This window comes from Platalea leucorodia, assembly GCF_965183815.1.
Source record: "Platalea leucorodia genome assembly, chromosome: 4".
NCBI classification, from domain to species: Eukaryota; Metazoa; Chordata; class Aves; order Pelecaniformes; family Threskiornithidae; genus Platalea; species Platalea leucorodia.
Genome location: NC_138826.1, coordinates 33105741 through 33127988, shown reverse-complemented (window position 1 = coordinate 33127988; position 22248 = coordinate 33105741).

The following is a 22248-nucleotide window of genomic DNA, read 5'->3' as shown; positions in this document are numbered from 1 at the left end:
ACAGGCATTGAATTAAGTGTAGTGTCAAGACACTACCTTAGGAAATTAGCTGGAAGGTGAGTCATGAGACCTGTTGCAAATGGAGTTAGGGATTAGAAAAATACTTGCTGCCTGCAAAATACCAGAAAACATGTCTTTCAACTTTCCAACTCTTCTGATGACATCAGGATTTCCATAGATTCAACAAAGGTACTTTAATATATTCATTTCTTACACCATTTACATAAATAATTTTCTGTTGCATCCATGTCAGCAAGTGGTAGTATGACTAGGAACTCACCTTTAAAACTTCTTCAGGTTTTGGGCCATCAACTCTTGATTTGCAGAAGTATTTCTGATTCAGGCCACTATTGAACAGATTTCTAAACATGATTTTCTTTCCTGGGTTTTGTGGTCCTTAGAAGGATCACAACCTGGGAAGTTAAATTGCCAGTCATTTTCCAGTCACAGCCTTTGCCTGTCAACAAGATTAATCTTCCTGCAAGTGAATTTAGATGTCCCGAGAAGGTGGGAAAGCCTTTGGCACAACCTTGCACTGACTGTCTGGCAGAGCTCTGTTGACTTGTATGGAGGATGGTCTAATCTGTTCAGTGTTTGATCTCAAAACCTGTCAGATCTGTGATTCCTCTGAAGCATACATAAAACCAGCAGTGACTTACAGATCTCTTAGCAACAGACTATTTTAGGCCATAGGAAGGAAAGACTTGTGGACTTCAGTCTGGACTGCTGTGACTTACTTATCTGAAGGTCTGTCACACGATGTACATATTTCTGTGCTGAGCAGTGAATTGTGTAAACCCATACCACAGATATTCTCCAGCAGGTTAGGAGTACTTTAACACTCCTATCTGGCTCGTAGCCATGTCCACTTTCACTTTGCACAAGTTCTTTTGATTGAAAGATCAGTCTTGGTCTCTGTCTTCTTGAGAAGCCTCCAAGAAGTAATATGGAGCTGCAAGAAGCCATAATGTTACTCATTATTCATTTTTTCTGTGATTGCTGCTAAAGTGATGATGGATCATCTGCACAGTAGTAGTTCTGGGTAGAAAATATCCATTTTCTTATTTTTATGTAGGTGCTAGAAAGAGAAATGAAAACTTGCTCAATATTTTTAACACCTTCAGGAACTGCATTCTGCATCTGGAAAGAGTTTCTTACCAGGTATTATTTAGTAAACATGCTGTAATGGCTCTGTCACAAGGAAGAGTATTTCTTGCATAAGTAGCTTTCAGCACCAAATCATTCACCAGCTGGCATGCACTGTCATAATGAAAAAGGAGTGGTATTTAGCACCAAAATATCATGAAGCACAGATATAAGGATGTTATAAAGGCAAACCAACACCCTTGATTCCTGTATATATATATATATTCCTGTATATATATATATATATATTTAATTGCAATGCCAGTATGATTCTTTACATCTATTATTCCCCCTCATCTACCTCCCTCCCAAGGACAATTATATCACAGCTTTTATTAATTCAAAAGAAGTACAAAGAAATATGCTCGGGGCTTTCTGTCCATAAACAGAGAGACATAAATTGTTCCTCATTGATCCAGACTTAGTTTTGTCCTGGTCATGGAAGGGAGCCCAGGTACCTGTGTCATTCTCTGCACTAAGTCAGGGAGTGTTACATCTTTGGTGGACGGATGAGGATTTGAGCTCCTCCACATACACATAATTTCTCAGTATGGAAACCTGAGTTGTCTTGTCTTATTCCAAAAAGTTGCTGCTGCAGTCAGTAGCAGGAGGGGAGCATATCTGTTAGGGTGAGCAACAGTCTTTAAGGGGTTGGGAGGCAGGGGATAAGAGCTGGAGTGAATCACAGCCGCTGGAAACCTCTCCACCAGCACAGGAAATCACATCGTTGCCTGAGGAAGGATCCTGGGGAGTTGTCTGTCTTCTGGATGGCTTCTTTGTGAGGAAATACACTCGAGATTAGGTCTGAGTGTAATATATCCCATACCCTGGATTAGCTCATGCTGTATTTCTAAGACGGGTCAGTAACAATGTGACAGCCCTCATCACTGGGAAACTGATGGAGGAACAGAACCCTTTCTTAGATGTAGTACTGGCCTGGAGCTTTTTAGGGCAACTTTTTCCATTAACTGGGAAATGGTAGGATTTGGTGTGGGTTTTTTGATCTTGTAACTTTTTAAACAGACCTTTTATTTTGGCCAGTATGGGTTTTTTTTCCACTTACATTTCTGACAAAATTGTATAGAAATCATAGATTGGATGTTTTCTAAGTGAAACATTTCTGGGTTTCAGATCTGAAGTTTCCCTTCATTTTGAGATGCCAGCCCATTATAGTTAAAAAACAAAGACAAAGCTTGTCAAAAATAGGAGAGAAACACGCAAACATAAGGAGTCCAAAATATTTCGATTGACCCAGAAACATATTTTCTTATCTTTGTATATTGAGTTCAAATCATTTTTGAGATACTCATGTTTCAGCATGTTTCAGGATTGGACAACTTTTCAAAACTTTAAACTTTATGCAAGATGGAAAATGTATTTTCCACCCAGATTTAATTGCCCTAATATTTTAAAATAGTCTGTGAACTGATTTGCTGTAGTTTGACAGGGAGAAAGCCTAGCTATGTAGCAGAGATGTGTTTCTTACTGGTGAAAGTATATCTCTCAACTTTTTTATGTGCCATTTTATGTAGTACCTGAGGAGGGGAGAACCTTTCCTTCCGCTGTTCAGAGGCACTAGCAAAATCTGAGCATTCCCTTATAGAGAAATGTTACTTAGAGAATTGTATAACCATCAGGTATGGTTACTCATTTGTGCATGGATAGGGGAGAATACGATACAGCAGGAAATACATAAATACTGCTTATGAGAACTGCATTTCAGAAGGTAAAAGTTAAATTGTGAACTATGTGTTGAAATAAACAGCAACCCAGAATCTGTTTGTTTTTTTCTGTTGTGCCAAGTGAAATATTCAACTTTTATTAATCAGTTTATTTTAATTGGCAAACTGTGATACAATGGTTAATAAATCTTGCAGCAGAGAAATAAGGAATAATGATTGAGCCACATGGAATAAATTAGCTGTCAGAGGAGCTGCTCTTCTATCAGCAGGTTTCTGTAACATTATCACATCCTTATTATCTAGGTTACGTTTCTCACAGCTGCAAACACTACAAGATAGAATGATAAAGATCCTTCAGCTGTGATTCAGGTTTGGAAAACAGTGGTGCTGTTGCAAAGAGGCTTTTGTTCTGCCTATTTACTGGTCAAAATGTATTATATTTCATATTATTTTTTCCAGGATAATACAGTTGTTTTTTTTTTCAGATAGCAGGGAAGTTATCAAAAGGAAATGGCGCTGACTCTGATGTAGACAGCATAATGAAACCTGGGGGTTCTTTTAATGACATAGCTATTTTCAAGATATTTCTTGCTGTTCCTGTGATCTGATTTGAATAACCTTGCAAGATATTGGAGGGAAAGGCTATTTCGTTCTTCCATCTCCACCCCCTTTTCTTACACACACAAACTATGAACTGTGATATTGAAGGGTTGGAAACTTTTTAGGTTACATAGAGGAGAGAGTCCAGGTTTCCTCTATAAATAGAGGCCCTGGAAAGTAAGAGCAAAAGCAAGTTCATAACCCAAATCAACTCATTGTCTGTCTTTTTAGCAAGGAGCAACAGCCTGATCCGGCAGTGGGGAGTCTCACTGCTCTCCAGGAGAGTTCTGTATCAGCATCACTTACATGATTAAACCTGTCTTACCAGAGAGGCAACAAAACCATGTCTACTCTTTTTCAGGATTAATGAATCATATCTGCAGCTTGAAGTGAAATGTAGTCCACTGCCCTGGACATTCTGGGTGGATACAAAAAGGTGCTCTAGCTGATGGCCACAAAAACCTATGCGGTTTCCTCTCCTTTCACAAGTTCTTTCACCTGCTATTTACTGTTTTAACTGTTTTTATATTTGAGCTATAAGCTCCAACTCACATTTTTCCTCTATCTTTAACTTAGGACTGATGGGTGATGTTTTACCAGGTATCCTGCCTGTGTTAGTTCCTCTGAGATCTTACTGAGATTATTCAGCAAGTGATAAGGCCAGAGCAGTCCTGAGCACCAGCTAACAGATCCACGGGAAGAGTGTCAAGACACAAAGGGATACATTCTTCACTGTAAGTCATTTCTCTTTTTTTTTTGCACTTCTTCACTTGCAATTGCCAATTGTTTTGCAGCATGTTTGGAAAGATTTTATACAAAATATGGCCCCAGCCCTGAAATCAGAAATGTACAGGTGATCTTTCTGTCTGTGTGAGGATCCTTTTTATTTCAGTGACACTCTGCAGTGGTATTGGGGTTCTTTCTCACATGTCAGACTGCCATAGGTCAAATAGTGAACTTGTGAACATGGCACATTTAGTTTTATGTTGCCTAAATTCTTTTGGGAATATTTTCAAACAAAATTCATAAAAATGAGTTGAGAAAAGTAGGCTATTCCACCCTGAAAACTCTAAACTACTATCACTACAACTAGGGATTGCCAGCCTTGTTGAGGCTACCAAACAGGCACAAATGGAATTCACTGTTCTTGTGCCTCTTTTTCCTTTGTGGGGTGAGTCATGTGAAGCAGTGAAAAAACGTTCTGCCCTCTCTCTTGGGGAATTCTTTAGAGGAGGGGAAGGAAGGGGTTTGCTGCAAAAAGAAAATTGCAATCTAGAATTGTTTGGTTACTCTGACAGTAGAATACTGGTGCTGGAGACACAGTCAGGGGCTGATCTAGGCTGCAGCTTGACTTGATTTGCCTGAAAATCTGCCAGTGGAAAGACCACTTATCTAGCTAAAGTTTAAAGAAAGTGGGGAGAAAGGCTTCCAGAGAGGAGTATAACAAAATCTAAATGAAGAATAAATCCATGTGAGAGAAGGAATCCTCTCCTTTCTTTCCTCCACTTCCCTACTGTTCCTATGATGAGGGACACAATTGTTCTTCTTTCCCTCATTGCCCTCCTTTTTTCCCCCTTCATAGCTCCATTCTCCAAGGGGCTTGTTGCTGCAGAATTGCAAGGAGTTTCTACAAATCTCACACCTGGCGTTCATCTGGGCTCTGCTGCTCTCACAAATTGCTGTGATTTAGATACCTTATTGGAAGGTGTCCTGCGTGCTGGGTCAGCATCCTGCCAGACCGTACTGCCTTCCCCCATTGCCGCCATCCCCCTCCTGCACCCTGTAATTTGCACGCTGCGCTGGGACAACGCTCAGCAGCACTCTGCGCAAGAGTGGGACTCCAGGGAGAAGGCCTCTTATCTACACCTGGGAAATTAGATAGCACATCACCCCACTCATCTTGTCAGGCTTGGTAATCTTCGAGTGGGTTTCTGAGGGTATTGGGGCCCTGTGCTGGTGCATGCAAGCCCAGTAAAAGACTTGTGGGGCTTCGGGTATAGAATGTGCACAATTTGTGCCACAGAACTAAGAATATATATAAAAAAAAAAACCTTTTTAGAATCCCAGCCACATCTTTCTTTGAATTTACTCTTGGGGAATGCCACATTCCCGTCACATTATGGGTCATGTATCTTGGGTCCAAATACCCTCTGTTTTCTGACAGGAAATTCAGAAGTATTAAGCAGACTGCATTAGAGAATCAGCTGGTCTGTATCAGCCCAGACTCATTGATCAGACTGATTGCAAAGGCTTCTGACTAGTATATATAACAGGACCTGTTCCTTTGAAACAAGCATCACTTTATCTTCTCTAAGTAGTGAAATCCTGCCTGTCAGAAAGGGAAAAAGGGTAAATCAGGCTGCAGTGAGACATGTTGCATAAGCGACAGGTGAGCTAGGTCTGCCTAGCCTGAGATGGCAATGGACACCTTCCCCTCAGAGCTACTGGCCTAACAGCCTGTTGTTGCTGCCCAAACCAATGCTGTTAATATTAACAGATTTAGGGTAAAAAGCATTTAACAGTAGACAGATAAGTAGATAGGCAGGTAGATTTGATATTTGGCCAGGACTATACTGACTGACATTGGGTTAGGGAAAAAGCTCATGTGTGGTTGTATCACCAGTTGTGAGGCGACAGCAAGCGTTGGTGGGAAAGGGAAGAATACAGTGCTGAGTAGCTCTGAGCATCTTCAGAAATACTCAGAAAAGCACATCCACTCATACTCTGAGACACCAACTGAACAGATCAAAAAGCCAAACCTCTTCTCTCTGTCACATCAAAAACCTACATGTGAAACCTTAGTTTATTGAAAGGCTTCACTAAGCAGCTTATCTCACAATATAGAGTACTTCTTATTACCTACACACCTTTACTGGATGCTTGAGAGGTATAGATCTTCTGTTTGGGTCTGAGAAAGGAGTAGCTTGGAAATAATGCAAATACCTGTTTTCTTGTAGCAGCATGAGATAATGCCATGCCAGAGAATACATGATACAAAGATAATAGGCAGGCTGTTCTTTATCTCATTCAGAAGTTACAAGGGCAGTTAAACTTTCTAGGGATTTTCTTCTAAAAACCAGAAAATGCCAGTAATCTAGTAACAACTCGCGTAAAGATAATGTAGAAAGAAGTCTCCTGCAAAACAAATTAAACTCAACACAGCACACAGGAGCTTATATTTGGATTGAATTTGGAGTAATTCAACACTGAAGATTAAAGGCCAAACTCTCTGCTGGGAAAATTACATCTAAAATGCAATATTAAGTCCAGCAGACTCATCTGAAAGATGTAAATTCATTCAGCTTTTCAATACTGGGGGCAGAGGGAAGAACTTTTGAAAACATGAACACTGTTGTTGCAGATATCTAAAACTCACTCAGTGTGTATAACATTCCTTTGGATAATGACTTACAACATTCAAAACAAGGCCATAAGCAGCAACTGTGAATATTCATTACAAGGAGAGACGTGCTAGGAGACAATAGTGTGCGACTTCGTTTTGAAAGATACTACTGTGTTGTCATAATGCTCACACATGAGAAGATTATTTAGAGCTGTTACCTTGTGCTGAGAGTTGGCCTTTGAAACTGACCTGATGACTAGAAACTTCGAATCAAAGAGAGTGAAATGTTGATATGCTCTATACTCTTTAATGGGCTCCTCTGCAGAATGAGATTGTGAAGTAGCTGTGATTTGTATTGGAAAGGTTTTACCTTCCTAGTAACTTAAACAAATGCCCTGGGAATTCTCAGCTGTCAAAAGATTCAAGCAAACATCAGTCAATCAATCAAACACTTAACTTTGCCAATCAACAGTGCAAAATTCACCTCTAAAATACCTCAAATACTTGAGTCAATACGTACTGTCAGCCATTTTTGCTATTTGTATGTTATCATTCTTCCATTTCATTTACCCCATTGTTCCTTGGAATTCCCTTTACTTTACTGTGAAAGCTGGCAGTACTAACTAGCTTTATTAATCCTTTCACCCTGGCTTTCCCAGTAGTTTAATCAGATGTTTACTAGAAAACAAGCACAGATTGAAAGGTCCCTAATATATATGGTACACTTAGCTATCCCTGTCAGAAACACAAAACCTAGCAGGTAAAAGCAAAACCTCTGAATCTTTACGGAATGTGAGAGATCTATCCTGTTGAAGCTCCAGGTCATATTTTTGAGACCTTTTGTACAAAATTCTAGGTTTCTCCTTGTGCAGTGAAAGAATTCAAGTGCTCGTTTGACACCAAATGACTGGCAGCTCCCTTCTCTTCCCTTGCTTATGCCAACCTCCTAGTAGGCCATCAAGTGCCTTGACTGTTACATACTACAAGGGATACAAACAGGCAGGAGAAAAATTACTTCTCATAAATCCCCTGATTTCTACAACTAGAACCTAAGGGTACAATTTTGAAGGATACAGGGGGCAGAACAGGAACAGAAAACCTGGTAAACATGAAGAACATGTTTGGATAGCTTATACTAAACAGCTGCAGAATATGTGTGACCTGTGAGAAAAGCTGCAGCAGAGGATCAGAGCTGTAGAAGGTTTCTCCGTGCTGGAAGCACTGTCAAATAACTGTGTGCAATATCAGCCATACTGATCTCTGATAACAGAGGTGTATAAAGAATGATCCTCACGAGCACACGTCTGTATATTTCTCTCACATACTTGCACACAGATATGACTCTATATTTACTGGATGTCATTTAGCTATTCTCAGGTTCAGCCATTTTCGGACATTATCTACAAAGAGATGTGACAATAACCATGACAATCCTAAACATGCACATTTACACAAAAATTCTCTTGCACACAGGCATACGTAGAGTCGTGTTGCCAGGAATTCACATACAGTGAAATACAGTAATGACATATGCCCCCTGCCTTGAATAAATGAGTTGTTCCAAACTCATCTTTTATAAAGGTTAATTACAAAATCCTTTTGAACATCTCAGATTCTATTTCCAAGACTCGCGTTCTTGGATCTGGAACTTGGCAGGTGACATTTATGAGTTTTTGACTTGTATTTGCTATATAAATGATAGACTTCAGCAGTGCAAACATGCAGAAATGCTTTTAATATGTGAATAGGCAAGTCATGTCTGGAACATACACTGGTTTTCATGTGGCTTCGAGAATCTTCAAATTGTCGTTCGTGTAATTGCTAGGCAAGGCTGCAGGATCCCCAGGGTATGGCAGCCACCATTTTACTGCAGTTGTTCTCAGTTCTCTGCAAGGGTTTTGTGACAGAGCCAAAATATTTGAGGAGGGGAAAAAAAAGGTAATAGAAACTGATATTGAAAGCAGCGATTAAAAAAAAATCATAAGAATCTTCACGCTCATCTCCACGCTGGTTATGCATAATTTCTGAAAAAATGAAAAAAAAAGCACAAGAGAAACACAAAAATAACCCGTCTCCAAAATCATGTTTGTTTTCTGTTACGCACGTTTCATCATATGTTTCAGCTTCCTCATTTGTGATGCCAAGGAAGAAACAAAGCAGAGTGACCAGGACAGATGGACTCAAATACATATTGTATATGAGGGATGAGTCAGGTATTTGGCATTGTTATTATGGCAAGAAGGTCATCTTAAACTTAGAGGGTCTTAGCACAGAGATGAGTGTACTAGCGAAAGCTGGAAAAATTCCTCAGTTATTTCGAAGTTTTTCTTCCAATTGCTGTTAGGAACTGAATCGCAGTTGGGTTTGATTGTTCATGGAGCAATCATAGTTTGGGCAGGAACTCCCCTCATACAGCTTTCCTATTTCTAAAGCACAGTCATTCCAGTGTGCAATGTCCTCAACTTTTCTAACGATGCACACACTTGTGTGGGGCACAAACATTTACACATACTTGGCCAATGCATCAGATTTCTTGACACCTCTCGCTGTTTAAATTCTGAGCCTGCACACAACTCTTCAAAGACAGCTCAGTTGCACAATGGAGATGAAGCATTTCTGTGTGTTAAGACTGTCAGTCATGCCAGATTGCATTGTGACCGTGGGATCTTGATAAAAATTCAGGATCCACCTATGAATCAAGTATTCACCTTCCAGATGTTCAGTCTCAATTGGCTGCTAGGGAGATTGCCTTTAAGCAATTAGTTGAGGTGTTTGGAGAATCAAGGTTTAATGTGTTCCCAGAAGCTTGCATACTGTACTGCAGGATATTTGTACAATATTGCTATGCAAAGGGAACAAGTAAATAAGTACCTCTGTCTCTTTTGCTTTTTCTTTTTTTGGAGATGGTTTCTTCCTAATGGATTTCTTGATACCTTTCTATTCTTTCCCTTTTGGAAGGGCAGCATTATATAATCTAGCTCAGCCTCAGTTAGCTTTGATTGTAAAAAGCATTTTGAAAGAAAAAAAAAATCTTTCTTAGATTTCTCAACTTATGCTCAAATATGAGTTAAAAATTACAAATACATTCTGAACTTGATCTGTGCACGTTTACAAGTTTCTGCCAGTGAGACGACCTTTTGAAAGTGGGTGAAGAGGAGCTGTAAGAACATTCACAAGACTCACAACATTAAAATACATAGCCTTATTTTTCTGCTCTGCATCTAAGTTAAGACCTTGTATCTAGACTTGGTCAGGTTTATTCATCACTGGTACTGACTCCTGTGCCAAGTTGCTTTGACAGGTGTTCTGAAAGCTTAAAAAGTCCCATAACTGTCCTTTGCCTCATGCACACATGTCACGTTGCATCTGCTTAAATTGTAGGGATTTATGTTTAGCCATAGCTGTAGTAGTGTAATTGTTAAAAAGAGCTGATTCTAATTACAACAGCACGGCAGCAGAATAAAACCTCTGCTAAATCTGTACTTTTGCCAGTCTGACCTCAGCAAGGCAGTCCTCGGCTGCTTCTCTTGAACTATTTTTCAGCATTCATTCCCTCCCAATCCCTGTCCCATTTATGCTTCAGTCCTCCTCTCTGTGTTTATTCAGTTCTTTGCTTCTGCTCCCTCTTTCCCACATTTGCCCAGATGATTTAATATTAATTTTTTTTATGCACTAAACTCATGTTCTACACTCATTTTACAGGTTTATGTCTCCTTTTTAAGGCAATCGTGACAATTTTTCCTACTTCCTTTGTTCTTATCTTTCCACTTAAACTCTCTCCTATATCACCTCCCTTAGTTCCTCTTCTCAAATATCTCTTGAAGTGAAGTCTTTTGACTTCTTGGCATAACAAATCAACACGTCTCCCTTTTCTGATCTGAGACCTGCATCCAAAAAGGGTTCTCTAGCTTGTCCTGTTGAGTCTGGAAAGTCTGATCAGAGATGGGTGAAGAGATAAAACGGTGTAATTTATTTGCTTATCTGTAATGGATTTACAGGGATTTTTACAAAGGAATCTGGGATCATTTTGTTTTGTACATCCATTATCAGTGAGGGGACGGCTCCAACGGTACAGAGATGACCTTCTTAGTCCCTGAATCTGGGTTAAAGCGATTGCAAGCATGCCTCGTCCAGGACTGCCACACCTTTCTTAGCTTTAATTTTCCTTCCAGTAGTGGGGAGGAACCAATATCCTCTCACTGCGTATCATGTTCTTCTGAAGTTTAAATGCTAATGATGCCATTTGGCAAGGGGAGCTGCATTAGATTATACAATATAACTGTAAATTGGGAATTGTTTAATCTTTCAAATTTGTTTTATGCCATTAGATTTTCTCATGATTCGTTTATCATTCTAATTGGATTTTAACATGTACTTTGTGTTTAAAAACTTGAAATTATGAAGAATTGCATAACAAAGAGCCTTTAGGAACAGGCGGTCCCCCAAGCTGTGTTTAATTTATAACAGATCAGTAAAGGGAAAAGGTGAAGAGTCACGAAAATACTAAGTAACAAAGTGAGGCTGCCTTAGAAATCCAATGATTAATTGCAATGATAATAAGGAGAGCGATTAAGTTGATTTATTTAGATCTTACTGCAGCATTGGAATAGCTCAGTTGAGCAGGATACTAAGGATCACTTTTACTCTTGCTCTTCCACCCTTTATCTAGGTCTTTCATCTACTCTTGGCTTACTTGACCTTGCACAGGATTACCTGGTGAGTTAACTGAAAACTCTTTCTGCTAGAAATAGAGCAGAACAATAAATGATTCCCCTTCTGAACAACAGCAGAAGGCCTGTAAATCCATGTGAGAAGGGTCTTCTCATCCCTTCTTCGGAGCACTCAGGTGTGTTTTCTGACTGTAAGAGAAGTCTGGATGACATATGGCAAAGTTCTGTAGAGAATCCCAGGCTCTCCATGGGCAGTTTAAAGTAGGAGCCTGAGCTGGTTCCCAGCCGTGGGTGGTATCTTCAGGTACCCTGGTAGACTTCAGACTTCACAGTCTTTATGTCTCGTTTTTTAATGCAATCATTACAATTGCATAATAATCATTAAAACTCGAAGTGGATTTTATTCTTTGCTTTGAGACATTAAAACACAAATCATATACATCACAGTAGCACTTCATGCTATGTTTTGAAAACAGATAATTGAATCATAAACTACATCTTAGCCAGCTGGGAAGTGGGCATGTTTTTCACTAGTGTCCTGCTGTAATAGCATACTTTAAGGTAGTAAATGGGCATGGATTGATTTTATTTCTAGAGCCCTGGATGTTATGCCAGTGACCTCAAGAACATCCGTTCATTCTCTCCCATTCTTTTAAGAGTAAGAGATTAGAAGTAACATCTTAGATACAAATGTTCTTCTACAGTTCTCTGCCATTTGAAAGTACAACAGTGAAAAGAACAAGGGACATAGCACTTGGTTGAGACAGAAAAAAAAAACATATTTAGCATCATCACTAACTGGGATTTGTTGGTGTATATCTGAGATGTAGACTACTTCTGCAGTGTTCCATTTCTTTCTTTGCTGTGTGACCCAGCTATCTTTTGGAAAGATGGAGAATAATGTTTTCTTCCATCAGAAAAGAGCTGGAGGAGCTCAGCTTAGACAGTTGTAAAGAAAGCTATCACTGAGACAGCATGCCCATCTTTCTGTGAAAACCCTTTCAGTGAAGAATCCAGAAAATGCATGTTCAGTAAAGTCAGAGGTACATCAATTTGCAAACATAAAAAAAAAATTCCCCTTAATATCCATGACTTATTTTTACAACAAGGAATATTTAGCACTTCAAGCTTCAATACATAAAAATGTACACAGGTGGTGTATATTTTTAGACCAGATGGGCTTTTTAGACAAGAGACATGAACATATTGGATACAGCAAAACAAACCTACATTTTTTAAGGTTCTTTTTTTTGCAGTGTGTTAGTTCTCATGAATACATCAACAGAGAGTTGTGCTTCTCTCTCTAAAACAAGTGTAAGACAGACAGCAGATGTGCTAATATCCCCACATTGCTCTGCCAAACCAGTCCACACCAAGCCATATGGATGGATTAATATTTCCGAGGTATCAGCTTTCAGAGGTATTCAGACCTTTTCCTGTCAGGTGTAACATGACAGAAGAGCAACTGTTTATGGTGGTGATTTGAATAATTGTTCCCCAGGAGTTGAAATGTCACTGTCAAGAAGCTATTAGTTAGCAGTAACTCCTTACCTGGGCTAGTCTCAAATCACTAACTTCAAAGTGAAGTATACTCTGCAGTAGATGATTGGAAGGAGCTGAGTTATTTAAAAACAGAGGTTCTGGGTTATATTTTTTACAATTTGTATTGTAATAATTTCCAGATGAAGGATCATCATTGTGCAATATACCATATACACAGTATGAGAAATCACAGTCATCTTCCACTTTGGAAGATGGGTTTCTGAGTGGATCACTCATTCCCAGGAACTCAGGAGTTCTCAGGAATCCTAAAATGTTCCCCTGCATTCATAGTGTTCCCTCCCTTATTCCCAGCTTAAAAGACTTTATTATAGGAAGGAGCAATTTCTTTTTTTCCAGAAGTACATCACGTCTGCTTTCCCTACTACTGTGCATCCCTGATCAGACAGCCAGTTTGCTACAGATGTGTGTGATGAGAGATTTTTCCAAGAAAAATGTAAACACAAACCAGGCCAGAACATTTTTTATCTTCATTTGCCTTACAAATTGTCAGCTTCTCATCAGAGAAGGTGAAGAGCTTCATCTAAAAATAATTTAATTGAACAGATTTTTATGAACATTTGATATAGACCATGAGAAGGACACATTTCTTGAAATGTTTTGTTTTGTCAGAAACTCATTTTTTCCTGACAAATGGATTTCAGAGGAAATTGTCCAGAAGGCTCAGCTCATTGGTCTGTGTGACTGGAAAAAAAATGAGAAGCCTGAACCAAAAGAAATAGAGACCCAAAAAATTTTGTCAAAGAAGTTAATGTCTGATGGCAACTGGCAAGGGACATAGCTAAGTCAGATACAGGAAGAAAACTTTGAAGTCTAAGGAAGATCTAAGGAAGCTTACACAGGAACTTACTGCTCCACAATATTCATGTCTGGTTTTAGGCATTGCTGTAGTCCAGTACGTCTCTACAGCTTGTTTTAACATCTCACTTCTAATTTTAACTGGAGTAGCAACATTTAGGAACTTAACTTTGACTTCTAAAAAGCATAAATCATAGCCAGGAGTTAAGCTGGGTAATTCTTGACCTGTTAAGGCAATTCATTTAACCTGTTAAAAAAAAAAAAAACCAAACAAAACCAACTCTTCTGCAAATTCTTGTGACCAATCTTTGGCTCCTAAGTGAAGAGAGGTATACCTTGAAATTATGCATGGGCTTAAAGGCCTCTTAAAAATATCTGTTTTTTAAGTCCTTTCATCCTGCATATCTGCTGCCTGCTTTATCCATCTGTTTTGCAACAGAATACCTGCCTTTTGTTTCCATCGTGGGAGACTGTTGCAGCAGCGCTGTGCTACCGATAACTAGACTCCAGTCTATTAACCTCTGATTAAATGATTGTAAAAGGAACTAGAGACACTCTTGATATATGCATGCATTTGATCATAGAGTTTTGAAAAATGCTCTTGATATCTGTTTGATCACATATGGGTTCTTTACACACTCTTAAAAAGTAAAAGCAGCAGCAGCTAACTCAAAGGAGAACTGCATATTGGCTCAGACTTAATGAGATCTTATTTTCTTATATAATGAAATCATCCCACTGTAATACCAGTCCTTTTATTTCCCCAAGAGAACTTGGGAAGGTTGTAATAGAGGTGGTTGCTCCCCATTACCAGGAAACACAGTTATTTACAAAGCATATACCTCTCTTGATGAAGTGAAATGTTTTTTTTGTATGTGGATGGGATGAAGCATGCTTCTGCATGTCTCAGAAAGGAGTGAGAGTGTGTGTGTGTGTGTGTGTGTGTTTGTGTAGGAGGCTGCCTCAGTCATGTTAAATTCATATTAGGTAGCACTTCAAGAAATGACTGGAAAGTAGAGTTGTTGTTGATGTAAAAGGTCACAGACATTAATAGCCTGCAGAACAATTCAAGGGTACAGAATTATTCACAGCTGCCAAAACACAAAGGAAAAGAATAAAAAAAAAGAATGAGGGAAATAAAAGGTTTGAAACAACAGTATCTCTCTGTTGTTACTGCTGTTATACTTTGGTTTGGTTTTGGTTTTTTTTAGCACTCATTTTGGAGGGGAATCGGGGGGTTAATTTTGAGCTGTTCTCTGCTTTCATCTTTTAAATGGCAGCAGGAAATATGCATCTTTTGACTCTGCTTTTTGTGTCCTGTTCATTTAGCAGCGTTTGTGGAAATATGAACCGCAGTAAATATTGATGAAATGCATGCTCTTCTGACTGAGAATATGCTCTGCTGCTGGCTTTTAAAGGGAATCCAGTCTGTTTTTTCAAAGGCTCCAGACCAAGACAGAACAGGTGGAGGGTCAGAAAAGGGAAAGGCCTGAAGAGGAGAGGAGGAAAGCAGTGAAAAGGAAGGGAGGATGCTGAAGGTTCAAAGAAGAATATAGACTGTTCTTTTGGACGGAAAATATTCTGTTGCTTAAAGAAAATCAAATTCTCTTTTCAAGGCTGGTTGTGTACTAGCTTGTGGCAGAGGCACAGAAGGGAAATGCTTATCTCTTGAAAGCCATTACAAAAATGGAATGAAAAGCACCTGCAATATCAAATGGTAAGGTTGTGTCTGTGCTGGTCTGCCTCCGTCCCTCTCACCAAGACACACAGCCCCTCTCATTTTCCTTGCAATCCCTTGCAGGCAGCCAGGCGTTCCAAACAGGGGACAGAGAATAACAAAAATATCCATGTTTATAGTCTTTGGTAGCTGGTATGATTTGAGGTAGCCAATGATAAGAAAAATCATCATCTGTATACACTAGCATTTGTTATGCCAACAAAGTCACAGATCAATCATTTTCATCTGTGCTGCTGACAGATCAGGTATAGACTTACAGCAAGTGAGGAATCGGGCAGATTAGAAGCTAGGTCTATTATTCTGATTATAAATCACTAAGTCTTTGATTTGCTGACTAGAATAGGAACAGACATTTTCTCTTTTTCTTCCTGACTGAAAAACAGAATTACAGTTTTATTTTAAGCCACCCTTTCCTTTCCCACCAGCATTCCCCACCCCTTCAATACAGATCAATAGTTCTGTCCTTTCCAACAGATATATTCAAAACTCCACCAGTCTGCATGCTCTCAGCCTGTAAAAGGAGAAAGCCCTGGTCCTTACCTGCATCCTCTCAGTCTGATCACTACAGTTCTTACCTATTTCTATCTATCTGTGTTTCATCCGTTGTTCCTTCTACAAAGAAATCTTTTCAGGGATGGCTCAGGAGACTGCCAATGGTCCGTAACATCTTTCCCTCCTAAATTTGCTTCCAACAGTGATTATTGTCTTCTGCTGTTCTGGGGAAGTGAGTTCTCTTCATATTCCTGGCAGATAAGTGTCTAAAGAATAGAATTCATAGCATTCATTTAGTCTTAGTCTCACCAAGGAAGCAAATAACTAAAGTGATAACCCTGGAAATGTAGTGATGGTGGTCTTGGAAATGTAATGAAGATGGTCTTGGCTAGCAAGGGCTGAAAGACAGTAGGTTATGTATGTGATGCCACTGCCATTTCTATCTGTTTTCTGGAAATACAGAAAAGGAGTCAGTCTGCTGGTCTGTCAGTCTAGTGTGAAGTTCACTTCAAAAACTGAAGGGTATTTTATTTGAAGCAATGATTTTCTTAAGTGAATGAAATGACAAGAGATGTTTGAGTCCAGGAAAGATATACACAGATGGACAACTCCAACATTTTCCATTTTAGCCATACTTCTGGCAGGAGGATGGAACATGTTATGGTCCTCATCTGGGTGAAAGACACATAGTCCTGCTTCTCCATCTGATATCTCTCCAAGGAGTGCTTAAAACAGGCACATACGGAGAAGAACTCCAGGCTGCTGTGACAATTAGTCAGTGTAAGGAGAGCTGGGCATCGTGGGGTCATACAAAAATACAAGAAAACAGATGGAAGTTACTGGAGGTACTGGGGACAGCTGGAGTGTCATATGTAGAACTGGAGCTGATATTAGCTGTCTAATGCTTTGAGATATGTATGGACCAAGTGTCACTTCCAGGAGGTATTTGAGGTTGGATAAAATTCAGCAGCTAATGGAGAATTATTGTATTTGCTCTTGTCTGGGTGGTTGGTTTTTTTTTTTGTTTGTTTGTTTGGGTTTTTTTGTCTATCCATACACTAGAGCTGCAGTGTTTGAGCTGCCTGTGAATTGGCAGAGAGTTTGGTGTGTTATTAATAATCTCAGCAGATATGGAAGCATGAACTAGCCTCTAATGAGTATAACAGGGTCTTTCCAGATTTGGGCAGAGACTGAATGATCTAGTGTATGGATTCTTAACTGAGAACTTTTCCTGGGGACTTGCAATCAGATGCCTATAAAAACAAAAACAAGCAACCTCCCCTAAGCTAAAATAGCTAAGATAAACATTACTGCTAAGGACATAAAGAAAATGGAATAGTTTGTAATAGTTTAGTCAGTGAGTCTCTAACCTATGCTTTTCATGAGGAGATGTTCCTGCCATAAATATAGCCCTAGAGTACACATTAATGGCCCTAGTGGTATATATTAATTTATCCAAACTGTTGACATGCCACACAGAATCAAATAACTGTCACTCTGAGTGAAAAGGGAAAGGAGATGAAAATCCAACCCAGCAAATCCTTTTTCTTTTAAGGAAGAGAAAGAATGAAACTGTATTTCTCTTATGTGACTGCTACTGGCGGACAACTCACCTATCCTGCCCTTTCCTTTCCTCTGATCACTGGCAATCAAAACATCCAGGGAACCTGAGATGGGCTTGATCGGGAATTAGATCACATGTAAATGTTGGCAATGCAGGCTTTTATGGTAAAAGAGGAACACTATCGATGAAAAGCAAAGGAGCTGTCTTTATTTTGCAGAGGTGCCATTACACGTGCTCGCCTTTCTCTGTGTATCAGTTCATACCTTGCAAGGTAATGAGATCAGCACACCATCTTCTACAGATGCCACATATCAGGAGGAAAGAAAGAAGGAAGCTAATGCTTTTCTGAGACTATATATTTTTGTCAGGAAAATGCTGAAGTAAACCGCTAGGGCCAGATGATTTGTCTAATTCTTAGCAGTTAAAGCTTGGGTTTGAAAACTGAGACAAACAAAATTGGTATGTTATTCCTTTTGACAGCCTTTGGGGAAATCAAAAGTACATAGAGGGAAAGGAGAATGGAGATGGAGACAGGGATTTTTTTTTCCTGTATACCTGTTGAAGAAGGTTGGAGAATTTGTTATTCAATTTAGCTCCTGTTAAAGTGGCTGCTGTTTGCTTGAGCATTGATGTTTCAGAAGACTCTTTCTTCCTTGAATGATGTTGGTACCTATGGCAAAACTGATTTCCTGACACTAACACTGTTTGTTTTTGCCAGCTGATCCTTCCAGAAATAAGGCTGAAAAAGTACACTTGTTCATGACTGTGACCATGGCCCTGGTTGCAGGAGTGTGTGTGTGTGTCTGTGTCTGTGTGTCTGTGACACACAAAGGGGAGGATGGCAATCTCAGATGAAGGTGCATCTAAGGAGCTGAGGAATATTCAGGGATCAATCCTAACATTTAACTTATGTGAATTAGGACAAGGAGAGTTCAACAAATCCTTGAAGATCTGTTATCTGCATCAAGCCTCCACTAAGCTTCATGCAGGGTATGTAGATAAAGACACCGAGGATCAAGTGATAAATACCATCACCGGAGCAGTAGAGATTTCACCACTGCTGGCAATTAAATCTCGGCTGATTATTTATGCAAAAAGTTATATAAATGTTACCCATAATTCAGCTGCCTCTAAAAGAGTTCTAAAAACATCCTATAGAACGAAGCAAAATTAAGCCACTTTCACAAACTTTGTTATTGCTGCCTCTGTTGTGTATCTGTTTTTTTGTAGTAACTGAGAGCTGATTCCAGGGGACAGATCCTGTAGCAAATAGGCTGAGGTGCCCCTGCACAAATGTCAGTGATCCAAGTGCTGCACTTGGTGTTATGTGAAGTGAATGTAAGCACAGACATAGCAGAGTGCATCAGGAACTTCATGCATTTAAAATGGTTCTGCTTTAGCTATTGCACAAGCTATTTTTAACTTTTTACTTCATATTTCTCTGTCATCATGTCAGAAATAATCTCATAACAGCCCTGGTGTCATCACTCCAAGCTCCAGACTCAGCAGTTCCAAAATTCTGATATGCTGTTTGCCTGATCTCAGAGACAGTGGTTAAAGAAGCCCTGAGTATGTGTAGGCACCACTCACCAGGAACGATGGGGATTGCAGGTGCTTTTCCCGCAGCAGGATTTCCTCCTCAGCATTTAAACAGGGGCAAGCAAACTGGTGAGATTCAAATGTACAGTTCAGCTGGGCTGCAGACTTTCCTGGCCACATTCGTACTTGAATTGCTCAGTCCAACAAACAAAGTCATATTCCTTAAAAAAATCTTCAAGAAATTGCTGGTGGTTCACCTTGCTGGTCTCTCTTTGTCCCCAAGTCTGTGGAGGTTTGCAGCATCTGATCTAGTTGTTGAAAATACATTTCAGCATTTAAGTGCCATAGGCTCTGCTTGAAATGGCCTTGGCTCATACTGAAGATTCACTTCACTTGCAGGGAGAGTCCATTCTGCTGTAACCGAGTAGAGCTGCATTTATCCCTTGGAAGGCATTGGTCATCCCCTACAAGACGGATGTCACATGCTGCATGCCTGCTGATGTGTCCCCATACATCTATATCTGAACAGCAACAGAAATACTACTGCTGACATTTTCAAGCTAGAGTCCCATGAAGTTCATAGAAAGAAAGAAACTCCGGTATGTGACAGGAAAGGCTGTTACTTACTTTTGCACACGTTATTGCATCCATGGTTATTTGCAGAAACCACGAGTGTTAACAAAATTCGGAAAAAGCAGAGTCTGACTGATTACTTCCACCCGTCTCAAGTTCTGCTGCTGCCCATGCTGTTCCACTCTTTTCTTTCCTGCTTTAGATTGTCATGCAAGTCTTTTGTGATAGTGCTTATGAAAGACATAAGGAGGGACAAGTCTTAAGTAATGTTTTTTATATTTAAGTTTCATTGAAGTTTCAGCTTACTTGATTTTGAAATTCGTGCTAAAGACAATCTGATAAAAGACGTATATTGCTTACTGTCAGTATTTCATACTAGTTCAGATTATTGCAGGACAGGGTTTGAAACTCAGCTGACATCTTCCTGAATTGTTGAAACTGTTTGATAGTCCCTCACCTCTGTGAGATCAATAGAGGGGGAATAATAACAGTATGCTTTTATTTTTCCTCTGGCACTTTGATACACGTTTCTGTTTTTGGAACCATGTAGTGCAGCAGGCTGAGCCACTGGAAGATGTGGTACAAGTATTTTGAGAGCAACAGCTTTCCATGAGAGAGGCTTTGAGAAATAGCCTCATTGGAAATAGCTCTCTCAATAACACACCATCTGAGGCATTGTAGGGTTTGCATAGTATGAAGGGCATTTTTGTTTGCATGGCAAAGAGCTTCCTTTTGCAGGTACCATGCCCTGGCTCATTTTCAGGAGCTGCATAGCCAAAGGGCTTTGGGAGAGCACCCTGCAAGACTGATCCAGTCAGCGGCCATCCCATTCACGCTCTTTTCTTCGTGCACAGGCCTGCATGGCCTCACTCATCCCTTACCCTGGCAGAGCCAGGAGCCAATGCACAGGAGCTTCAGGACATCCTTCTCTGCCGTGCAGAAGGCAGGGTTGGCAGATGTGAAATATCTTTTTGAGACTCTTTCCGTGCAGGTGCTCTCTGAGGTGGGTGACCTCAGGGAGACACTGAAGACAGTAAAAGGCAGAAAATCTTTCCGCTAGTGCCATTTAATAATGAAAACACATTTCAGCTCCTTGTTTGCAGCCACATGGATGGGCTGCCTTTTTCACTTGGAAAAAACTATCTTCCAGAGAGGGAGAATTAACTTGGTTTTGAAAATTTTTATCACATCAGCTGTTACAAACTGACAGCACTATAGAGCTATTTACAGATCTGTAGTTCCAGACCTCAATAAAAGCTGATGAAGTATATTTATTACATGAATTTAAGTTACCTTATGTAAATACATTGTTCCTCTGGGAAGTCTGGCTCTTTTTTTCTGTTTTCTAGCAGTTCATCCAGGAAATACTTTGACACCTGAATTATTTCTCCAGAGCAATGGAAATGGGGAAGGAGGGGGATGTCCTTGATGCTCACATTGACACTAGATGGGAAGTGACTCTCCGATAAACTAAGGGGGAAGAAAATTTCTTTGGAGTGCTCTTGTCTTGAATAGCATTTACAGATCCTCTTTGGCTCTACCACTTTCCACCTGAAGATACTCAACTGCTGACACACTCTAGTTACAAACACCTCACAACCTTCCCTGAGGTCAATAAACATTTCTATGGTACATTTTGGGAATAGAAGCAAGGAGAAGTTTCATTGATTTCCCCCTTTTTTTTTCCCCTCCATCTCTGGCAGGGATGAGAGTAAGCCCATTTTCCTACTTTCAGTGTTTTAGTTTAATCACTAGACAGTGTCCAGCTGATTGATCTGCTGAAATGTGCCTCATTAAAAATCTGGATCCCTCCTGTTCTTGAAATGAGGCATATTGGACTCTGCTCCTTTCACAGAAGTCAGTTCTTCCTTACTGACAGACTTGGAGAAAGTTATGCCACTGGCAGCAGTACACGTCTGTTGGCGTAGACCACAACTGTGTAGGCGTCCCTCCTGCTCTGCCACCAAGATGTTGTATGTCAGCATGAAGATAACATGCTTCTGCTGAAACTGCCGGTCAGCATGCAATGAGTGCCTCCTGCATTCGACACAGCGTATGTGTATAAAGGCCACAGGATTTGCAGATTGTGCATTTTGCATGTAAGGTTTTGCCCACAGGTATAGATGTAATGTCAGTTCTTTCAGGAAGAGACTTTTGTGACTGGGAAAGTGGTAAAAAGATTATCTTAAATGTCTAAACATTGGGCAATTTACTAATAATGAGATACATTTGATACAGTGGCCCACAGCTTTGTCACACCCAAGGCTTGCTGTATTACAGTTCTGCCAATATATCAGTGCAGAATATCACATTTTTCTTCTGTTTAAGTGTGTGGATATAGAGAATAAAGGCAATCCACTGTTTTCAACTAAAGGAATGCCATGCTATTCAGCAAAGAGCTACAGTAAACCACTTATTCCACCACTGAAACCTAGATAATGGGTTTTTCAGGAGAGGAGCATATCTTAGTAAACTAAATCTTTTGTGTGGCATAGAAGCAACAGTGATTAAGAAATACGGATGCTTTATAGCTGTGTTTGTTT